We start from the raw sequence: 9,331 nt of genomic DNA, 5'->3' as shown, positions 1-9,331 counted from the left end.
GTTCAAACTGATATCGCGTCACTTCCGGTCTCACCAGGACGCTGGAATCTGAGAAGGAAGGAATATCATTGAGGAGATGTTACCGTGGCGCAGAAATGTCCGCATATATACAACGCTGCAACATTCTTACAAGCAGGGAGCCACCTCCCTATATAAATAATACATACAAGTTTATCTCGCAATCATTACGCTACATTGGATCACAATGGTAGTTTTGAACAGAAATCCATTTCAATCTTATAGGTACAAGTAGGATCCGCTTTGTTATACCATCGAAATTATAAATTGATAGGAATTAAAAAGTGTGCATGGTATATTATTAAATTCTTAGAGTTTGATCTGACATCACCATGAAAAGATGACGCCAATTCTAACATGAAAACATTTTCCACCTGAAAAATCTGAAAGCGAATACGAGTATCAATGATGACGAAAGTCTGTTCGACAAGCAATCGTTTGAATTTAGACAATAAATACTTCAAAATGTTGACCATTTCCAGACACGGATTCTGAGAAACACCACTGCAGTGCCATGTCATGTGATGTAGCGTGCGTATATAATACGATGAATTGATAAATAGCTGCCAATTGTTACACGAATTTCTCTCATAATATATGACCCCATCAATGGAGCACAACATTCAACAACAAATAAGTTTTAAGAAAGGCAATGTCGTATAATATAATATGCGTTCTATATACACGTGTCTTGGCGTGGTAGAACAAAGCACATCTGGCGGTTGATCTTTGCCTTCCTATTGTGAGTATTGAGTGAACCCACCTAGTATTACTCTGTCATTACTACGTTATAATTCGATGGTTTTCTTGTAAATCCATTAAAATTGATATTATTCTGTTTTATATGCACTGATTTCTGAGTAGCGATATGACATAGTATTCTCTTTTTTCAAACATGACGAAATCTGTACAGACTGGTCGAAGCAGAGGCGGTCTACTAGTTCCTTCTACTAGGTGTTTCAAAAAACATTTCCCACTTTTGATCATTGATAGTCCAAAAACTATTCATCCGATAAATTTGTCATTGATATGAGTAATAGCTGAATAGTGTACAATTTTGTTGAAGGTAATTTGGATGTGAAAGCATGAATCAGTTTCATTAAATCTAAGATTGATTTTGAAGTAAGGTTTCAGATTTTGGTCAAATTTTAACCCTCTGTACAAAAATGAACTTTGCACAGGAACCAATGATGTGTATGTGAGTGTGTGCTGACAATGGCCCTGAACAATGGACATGCCTGAACCACCTGTTGACTCGGCGTCAGTCTCGCGCTCCCAGGCACATGAATGCTTAATCAATAATTCATGTTGATTGCCCTGGGCACTGCTAGTCTGAATTCATACACGATAAAGGGTAAAATGCATGCACATGGAAAAAGTAAGCACATGCTTCCATCATGTGCTCGCAAACACCACATTTCATTCCAGCTGGCAATCATTTTCAAATTTTGCTTCACATATCACTAAATCTGGGATATAAATAAGCGTAAATGATCTAAAGTTTTTCATTTTAATACAACTGTTTACTAATATTCTGACAAATTTGTCGATTTTTCGATAAAAGAGATCATTTTTGGTAAAGAGTTCAGCAGCATTTTTCATTGGGGCGATTTGTTTCACAGTTGTGAGTAGATTTATTTAAGGCTCCGTATACACAAGTGTATACTCTAACTGATTTTCTTTGCTTCCTGTCACCTTGTTTACGACAGAACAGAAGGTATTCATTGGAATTTCGTTTTTCAGAAGTAGGGAGAGCACTGTCGCCACTGGCAACGACAGTATCGGCAGGCGTTTCACTTTACACAGATACTGCCAGAGGCTGAATAAAGACTAGTTGTGATAGTGGAATTTCTCATGAATAAATAATAAAGCATTGAAACCCTGGCCATTGTATAGGACCATTGTCAGGGTGTTAACCACACACTCCCATACACACCCATTGACCCCTGTGCAAAGTGAAGTTTTGTACAGAGGGTTGAAAATAGAGCAAAATCTGGAACCTAACTGTGAAATTAATCATGGATTTCATGAAACTGATTTATGCTTTCATATTTAAACCACCTTCAACAAAATTGTACACTATTCAGCTATCACTAATATCAATGACAGTGTTATCTGATGTATAGTTTATGAATTATTAAGAATCAAAAGTGGAAAATGTTTTTTGAAACACCTAGTATACATAATATTGATTTTTGCATACGATTTTAGTTGGTCAAGATAAACATATCCGTTCTGCGTAATAATTCGCAGCCTATGAATTTTGGGACCTACAATTTTACAAGCCAGTTCAATGTAGGCCCCATCATAGTTTTCGTTATTTCGTTGTGACACCTATCCAACATAATATGGCCATCAACATTGTGTTCAGTGTGTTCTGTTATTTTTTTTTCTATCAAAAGACATGATTGTATACATAAGGGCCCGAATTCACGAAGGTGGTACAATTTTTTGTCCATGGTTTAAGCCATGGACAAAGATCGTAGTTTTGTATGGGGTGCCAAGTGTCGCATGGCCAATTTCGTTTCGAAATCAGTCTCTTCGTCGACGAACTATAATGATCATTTCGTAACGAATTACAAAATTTCATTAACGAAATGGGCGATGCAACACTTGGCGCCCCATTAAAAAAAAACTCAAAATAAAAAAAAAACTACGGTCTTTGGACAAAGGTTGTACCACATTCGTGAATTTGGGCCTTTGTGTTTTTATTTGTATTCCTGTCAATTAGTTTGTAATTTCTTTGAGAAAGTGGAAATATGAAATAAATTGAACTGAACTGAAATTTATAGGTCTATGACTGTCAAACAAAGAACAAACAACAACAAAATGTATGGCGTCTGTGACATTGACACTTGAAGACAGTCTCCAAATTTCCCAGAAATATGCCTATGTATTTAAAAGTACTGGAGCGCCTATAATAGCGGTAACAAGCCCATTTAAAACATACTAGAATTGAAAACAAAAAACAAAAAACAAAACATGTAACCATAAAATTTGTGCAGATCACTAACACTCTGAATGAGAGTGAGATCATGAAGAAGAAAAATATTGGTTTCCCCGGCTAATTTCATCGTTTTGTATTTTGTATTAGAAGCATTCATTATCGTCATATTTGCTCAGGCAGTCATTCAAAATCGTTTTTGTTCGTTCAAATTGACTAATTTGGCAACCGATTTGATTCATTGGATGCGCATATATTTATGGCAATGGTTATTCAACTTCGTCTCCATCTGTCGTCAACTCTTTCCGAGTATTCAAGTTCGGGTATATGGGCAAGACAAGTTCACAAAAGGAGCATTCAAATTAAACCTATTATATACAATATCCAGTAAAAAGTACATTACTTGTACAGCGTTTTAGATTGAATGTTGAAAATGTCTACACGTGGATTACACATGATGATGCATGTAGGCCTACGATGAAGATCAGAAAGCTGTGTGATGATCACGATTATGATAAAGACGTCTCATGAAGATTGTAGACACAATATGATGTTCTTTGAATTTTAATTGAAATAAAGATGTACTCAGTAAATAAGAATAACGATAGCCATGAGATGACATGACAAATTAAGGATTTTATATTGACATTTACATAACAATCATGTTTAGCAAAAGAAAACGATCTGGATGTTCAAATAAACAAGATGCTGATCATAATGATGAAATGTAACATAAAACCTAAAAGTCACATTCAATTACTATAGCTCGACATGATCACTCTTGCATGTTTATTAGCATACGTGCATTACGAAATTGAATGCTCAATTATGAAAATCGCTTGCTTTAAAAAACAAAAAAATTGAAAGTGCTTATCGAGCCAATCGCACTAATTTGGATACACAAACTTGGAAATCCATGCCCAGACACGAAAGTGAAGGCTCACATCCGAATTTGAACTTGGGACCACTGATTTGGGTGTCTTAAAACGAATTTGAAAGCACGAGAAGTGAAATCTTTTAACCGAAGTCACTAGCACCGCTTCAAGCGAATTTGAATGCACATGAAATAAAAGTAAATGACATTTTAACGAAATTGGCCGGGAAAACCTATAGTATTTATTATGGCCTTGTAAATGGTGGGTTATTAGCATACAAAAATGACTTTATTTCAGCAGTTACCTATCGTAGATGTGTCTTTTCACAGACGCAGTATGGGGAATTTGTGACATTATTTGCAAGAGTGATTTTTTTTTATAAAGAAAGCCCCATATTGCTCTCACTAAAAGCCTTCATTAATAATTTATCTTTTTCAGAATCTGAAGCACGGATCGTTGGAGGTCTGAAAGAAGAACTTCAATCATCAGGGTCTTTAATCGACAGAAAGATTATTAGCAATATTTCCAAAGTGCCGAAATGAGGTAGAAAAATAAAACGTCAAAATTTACATATTTTTTTTCACCAATTTGTGCAACAATGGTTATGCTTCCTTATTAGCATCAAAATGTGACAACTTGAGTTGTCCGATACTGGTAATTGATGTATACAGTCTCGTTAAAAGTGTCACAAGGTGTAATGAAATGGTTATTTCACTGATTATTGAACAAGAGGAAGAAAAGAGAAATAAAACTACGTAAAGAATTACCCTGGTTACCAAGAGTTACCATGATTAACAAAACTAACGGAATATGAATATGAATTATCAAGATAATCACTTACCCGCATTGGCTCTATCGCTTTATAACAGGGAATCTTGTGATTCCCAAAACAGTGACCTTCATCCCGCGAAAGTTTCGAAACTTCTGAAATCTGTGTTTACGTTCTCTGTGATAACATATGTGATCGCTCCTAAATGAATTAGAAAAAACAAAACACAACTTTTCTTAATATCTAAGACAAATATCGAACCAAGGAAGTGCTTTTAGGCGTCTCGTAAATTCGAAATATTAGCTCTACGACATACTTCCATGGAGGTTCTTCTCAGTAGGGGCGTTTCCGCCCTCCCATGGGAAACACGCCAGGTGAAAAAAAAAAAGTAATAACAGCATACATAATCACAGAAAACACGCCTGAATATCATGTGAGGGTTTCTGAAATATGAAATGGAAGCACGATGATGGAAATTCTAGATATCTCACGTGCCCTAACGATTTAAATCTATTTCTCTTTTCACGTTTTTCATTATGTTACCTCTATGTTTTTATTTCTCGGGACAATAATCCGACGTCATCACGAACGAACGTACAGTGTACGAGCCATTTTCTTCATTTCGCTTTGTTTTGTTTGCTTGTTTGTTTGTTTTTTTGAACTTCAGCTATATCCGCCAAATGAAACCAAAACAATAAAAAAGTGAGCATTACTCTCTAAAAAAAATCGAGTGAAAATATTCACTCTTAAAGGAGTGAATTCAAAAAAGAGTGAATTTAGAGTGAAATTGGAGTGAATTTTGAGTGAAAATGTTCTTTTTCACTCGTTTTAGAGTGACCTCAGGGATCACTCCAAAATCTTCGAGTGATCCCTGAGGTCACTCCAAAATGAGTAAAAATGAACATTTTCTCTCAAAATTCACTCCAATTTCACTCTAAATTCACTCTTTTTTGAATTCACTCCTTTAAGAGTGAATATTTTCACTCGATTTTTTTTAGAGAGTAACTGTTGTATCTCCTGTTGTATCAAGAGTAGGAATAACCCCGTGTCGTTTCTGAAAAAGTTTGGCTAACTGCACTGCAAAAAAAACCAAAAAACAAAGAAAAAACAAAGATGATTATGATAATCCACCGCTGGGCCACGTTTCATCAAAATAAAGAATCGATTATAAATTTCCTTACCACACAGGCTGCCATAGACTTACCATAGAAATCAACTATTTAATCAATTATAACTCTTCATAAAACAGGGCCCAGATTATATCGAACCTGCCTTAATTTCCATTGTCCTGTTAAAGAATGGTTTAAATTCAATACGTAATCATATAAACAAAGCTGAAGACTCTTGACAAACGAAATGAAATAAAACTAGTGCGTTGATCAATAATGCGCTTAATTATTTACTCATGGGCCGTGGAACATTCTTGTAAAAGATGGGATGGGGGCTGCGGGCGAGGGTGGGGTGGGGAGTCGCTGCGGGTCAAGGGTCAATGGTCAATAGTCAATGGTCGAGCCTTTAATTACCACCACACCACAGTTCTCCCGTGGAGCGTGAGATAAGTTCAAAGAATCAGCAGCAGAGAGAAAAACCCAGTACTGCATTCATGGAACTCTAACCAGCTCTCCTCTAGAGCCTGGCACAACCTTTCACCATACCGGCAAATCTTACATTTTGAAACGTTGATGCAGGGAGGTGTATTCTCTTTCCACCTCCCTGGTTGATGGCTCCTTTTTGATTGCTGTTCATAAAATGTATTCATGGAGACACACATACACACACACACACACACACACACACACACACACACACACACACACACACACACACACACACATTCTCTCTTCTTATTTTCTCTCCCTTTCTGCCATATATATATATATATATATATATATATATATATATATATACACTCAGCAAAAAAAGAAAGTAAACGCTTTTTCGAGGTCATATTGTTCATACAAGATTTTTATGAAAATCAATGTTTTATATACCATATTGAAGGGAATTTAATGGGCTACAGTATTAAGCTGATAGGTTAATTGAAAAGAAAACTTCACGCATGAGTGAGCACATTCGTTTTTGTCCTCCAAGGCACAAAATCAAAAATTGCAAAAATTGACATGTTCTCTTTCATTTGCAAGTGGCCTTCACGATAACGTTGACAACAACAAAGCAATTTAACACAATGAGAGACATGAATGAAATAGGAAAAATAAGTCTTTGTTCTCTTTGTGGGAAACTTAAGGGGAAAAATAAGAATTTCCTGTCAAGTCAAATTTCAAATGACATAGGGAATAATAAGCATAAGGATGATTAAATGAACATAATTTCTTTCTTTATTTCTTTTAATCTAGTGATTTAAGAATCCAAGTGACAATTTCAAGAACCAAACATTATTTACAATTTCCTAATTTGAAAAAAAAAGGCTCAAATTTTTACCATTTTTGTTAATTATTACTTCTCTTATTTCATTTGAATTTTGATTTGACATAAGATGCTTTATTTTCCTCCATTATTCTTAGCCTTCATTGATCTTTTGGGCTTTAAAGATATCATAGAGATCAAAGGTTTAATCTTTCAACTTAATTCATGTTTCTTTTTGTGTGAAAATTGTTGTTTGTTCTTATTGTTCTATGGAAGAGCACATACGCATGAATGACTTGTTCAGTTTTGCAAATTTTTCTTTTTTTTTGCGTCCTGGAAGAGAAAAACAATGGTGTTCACTAATGCATATAGCTTCCCTTTATGTTGACCTAACAGATTGATAGCCAATCAAATTACCTTCAATATGGTATATGATACATTAGCTTTCAGCCAAATATTCTATGAGAAATCTAAACATGAAAAAGCACTTACTTTCTTTTTTTTGCTGAGTGTATATATATATATATATATATATATATATATATATACACATACATATATATATATATATATATATATATATATATATATATATATATATATATATACATATATATATACTGTATCAGAGGCCACTGAACCTTTACAACACAGATTGTAAACTGCCATTCTTCAGAGGAAGCCTTGTGATATAATCAAACAAGTTACACACAGTTTGAAGTATTCATAGTGGCACATTTTTATATTTAAAATGATAATTCCCAGATCAACATTATTTACATGCAATACCATGTTACATCTCATAGATTCCAATAGACTTTTCAGCATACACTGCACAAACTATCCCTCACAACAACAAAAAAAATAATAGTCATATACCTGTTAAGACATGTGCGACTATCAGATTTATGTACATATGTAATGAATGAAATGATGAGTGACTATCAATAATACTGCACAGGCTCACATATCAGACCAGGCTTACATTGTATATTGTAAATTTACTCAATTGAATTACTCTCAGAGTTTAAATTTGGTTTGTCAGTGAAGGAAAAACAAAAACATCAACTGGAAAGAGTTTTATCGACCAATCAATCCTTTTATAAACAGAATATTCTTTCAAAAGCATTCTACATGCCTCCCATCCTCTGAATGAAGATTCGTATCTCCATAATACAGGTACAAGACTATACATATCAGCCACACTACATGTACCGATAGTGGTGAAAGTGATATCAATATAGCACTTAAAGCACTTTAAAGCAACATCAACATCTCACAAATGTTTGATACAAATAGAGACACCAAACTGTCTCTGTCCCCCAATAAGTTGGACAACGACAATGTAAAACAAACAAACAAACAAACAAAAATTGAAAAAAAAAAAAACACACATCAAAACCCCAAACTGTACTCTACACAGATTTTATGTATACTGCTGTGCGTAAAGTGTTGTTTCAGTGAACAAATATATGCGTTTTATGAGAAAAACATTGTCGGTCAAAGTAATGTGAAAGGTCAACATAACTTTGGTGTACTGTAGTAAAAGATACATTATTTTGTTCATATGCACACAAATACACTGTCAGTTAACATATGGAAAATCAGTGCGACGATGATGGCAAAGGAAAATATCTGTATATCAAGGAGTACAGCAAAGATGTATAAGCATTCACTTAGTCATATACAATGTATCTTTTAAATTGCAGATTAAAGCTCTACCATGAAAACACAGTCTGGTTTCTGATACTCTACGACATAAAATCCCAAATACTCTACGACATAAAATCCCAAATATGCCTGCATAATCAACACATTTCCTACTCTTTGATACGTTGTGCAAGTGTGAATCATGACAATTTTCGATGGCGCATTTTTGCTGCCCGTCTTATGACACAACAAACAAACACAGGCACCATCTTACATATCTCCTTTCTCCACTAGGACAAGTTTACTGACCATTTTTTTTTCTCTCTCTACTTCATTCTACGAATTCACTTTATTCCCACTCTGTCACATACATTGTAATACTTCACTGGCATGAGAGTTTGTGCTTTCTATTTCTTTAATGATAATGCTACAAAAAAATCAACGATACAATCATTACATGTACTACTCACTCCCGACACGCTTGAGAACTTTCACTTATAAATAGCCACAAGCACCCATTGCCTGACTGGCTGTATCCGAAATTGTCCATATCTCTGGTAATATATTACAATATCAAAGAAAAATATAAGCTTCAGAGGTTGACACAGCCTGTCCATATAAGGGATATCCATGCAAAGAGACTGAGCGTAATGTGTCTATTCAACAGTATCTTCAGTTATGATGAGCAAAACTACAGTAAGAGACAACTTT

Source organism: Diadema antillarum, unplaced genomic scaffold (genome assembly GCF_040938485.1).
Source record: "Diadema antillarum isolate AM-2024a unplaced genomic scaffold, OU_Dant_1.0 seq00000051_RagTag, whole genome shotgun sequence".
Taxonomy (NCBI): Eukaryota; Metazoa; Echinodermata; class Echinoidea; order Diadematoida; family Diadematidae; genus Diadema; species Diadema antillarum.
The sequence above is the reverse complement of the archived record's forward strand: the minus strand, read 5'-3'. Positions refer to the sequence as shown.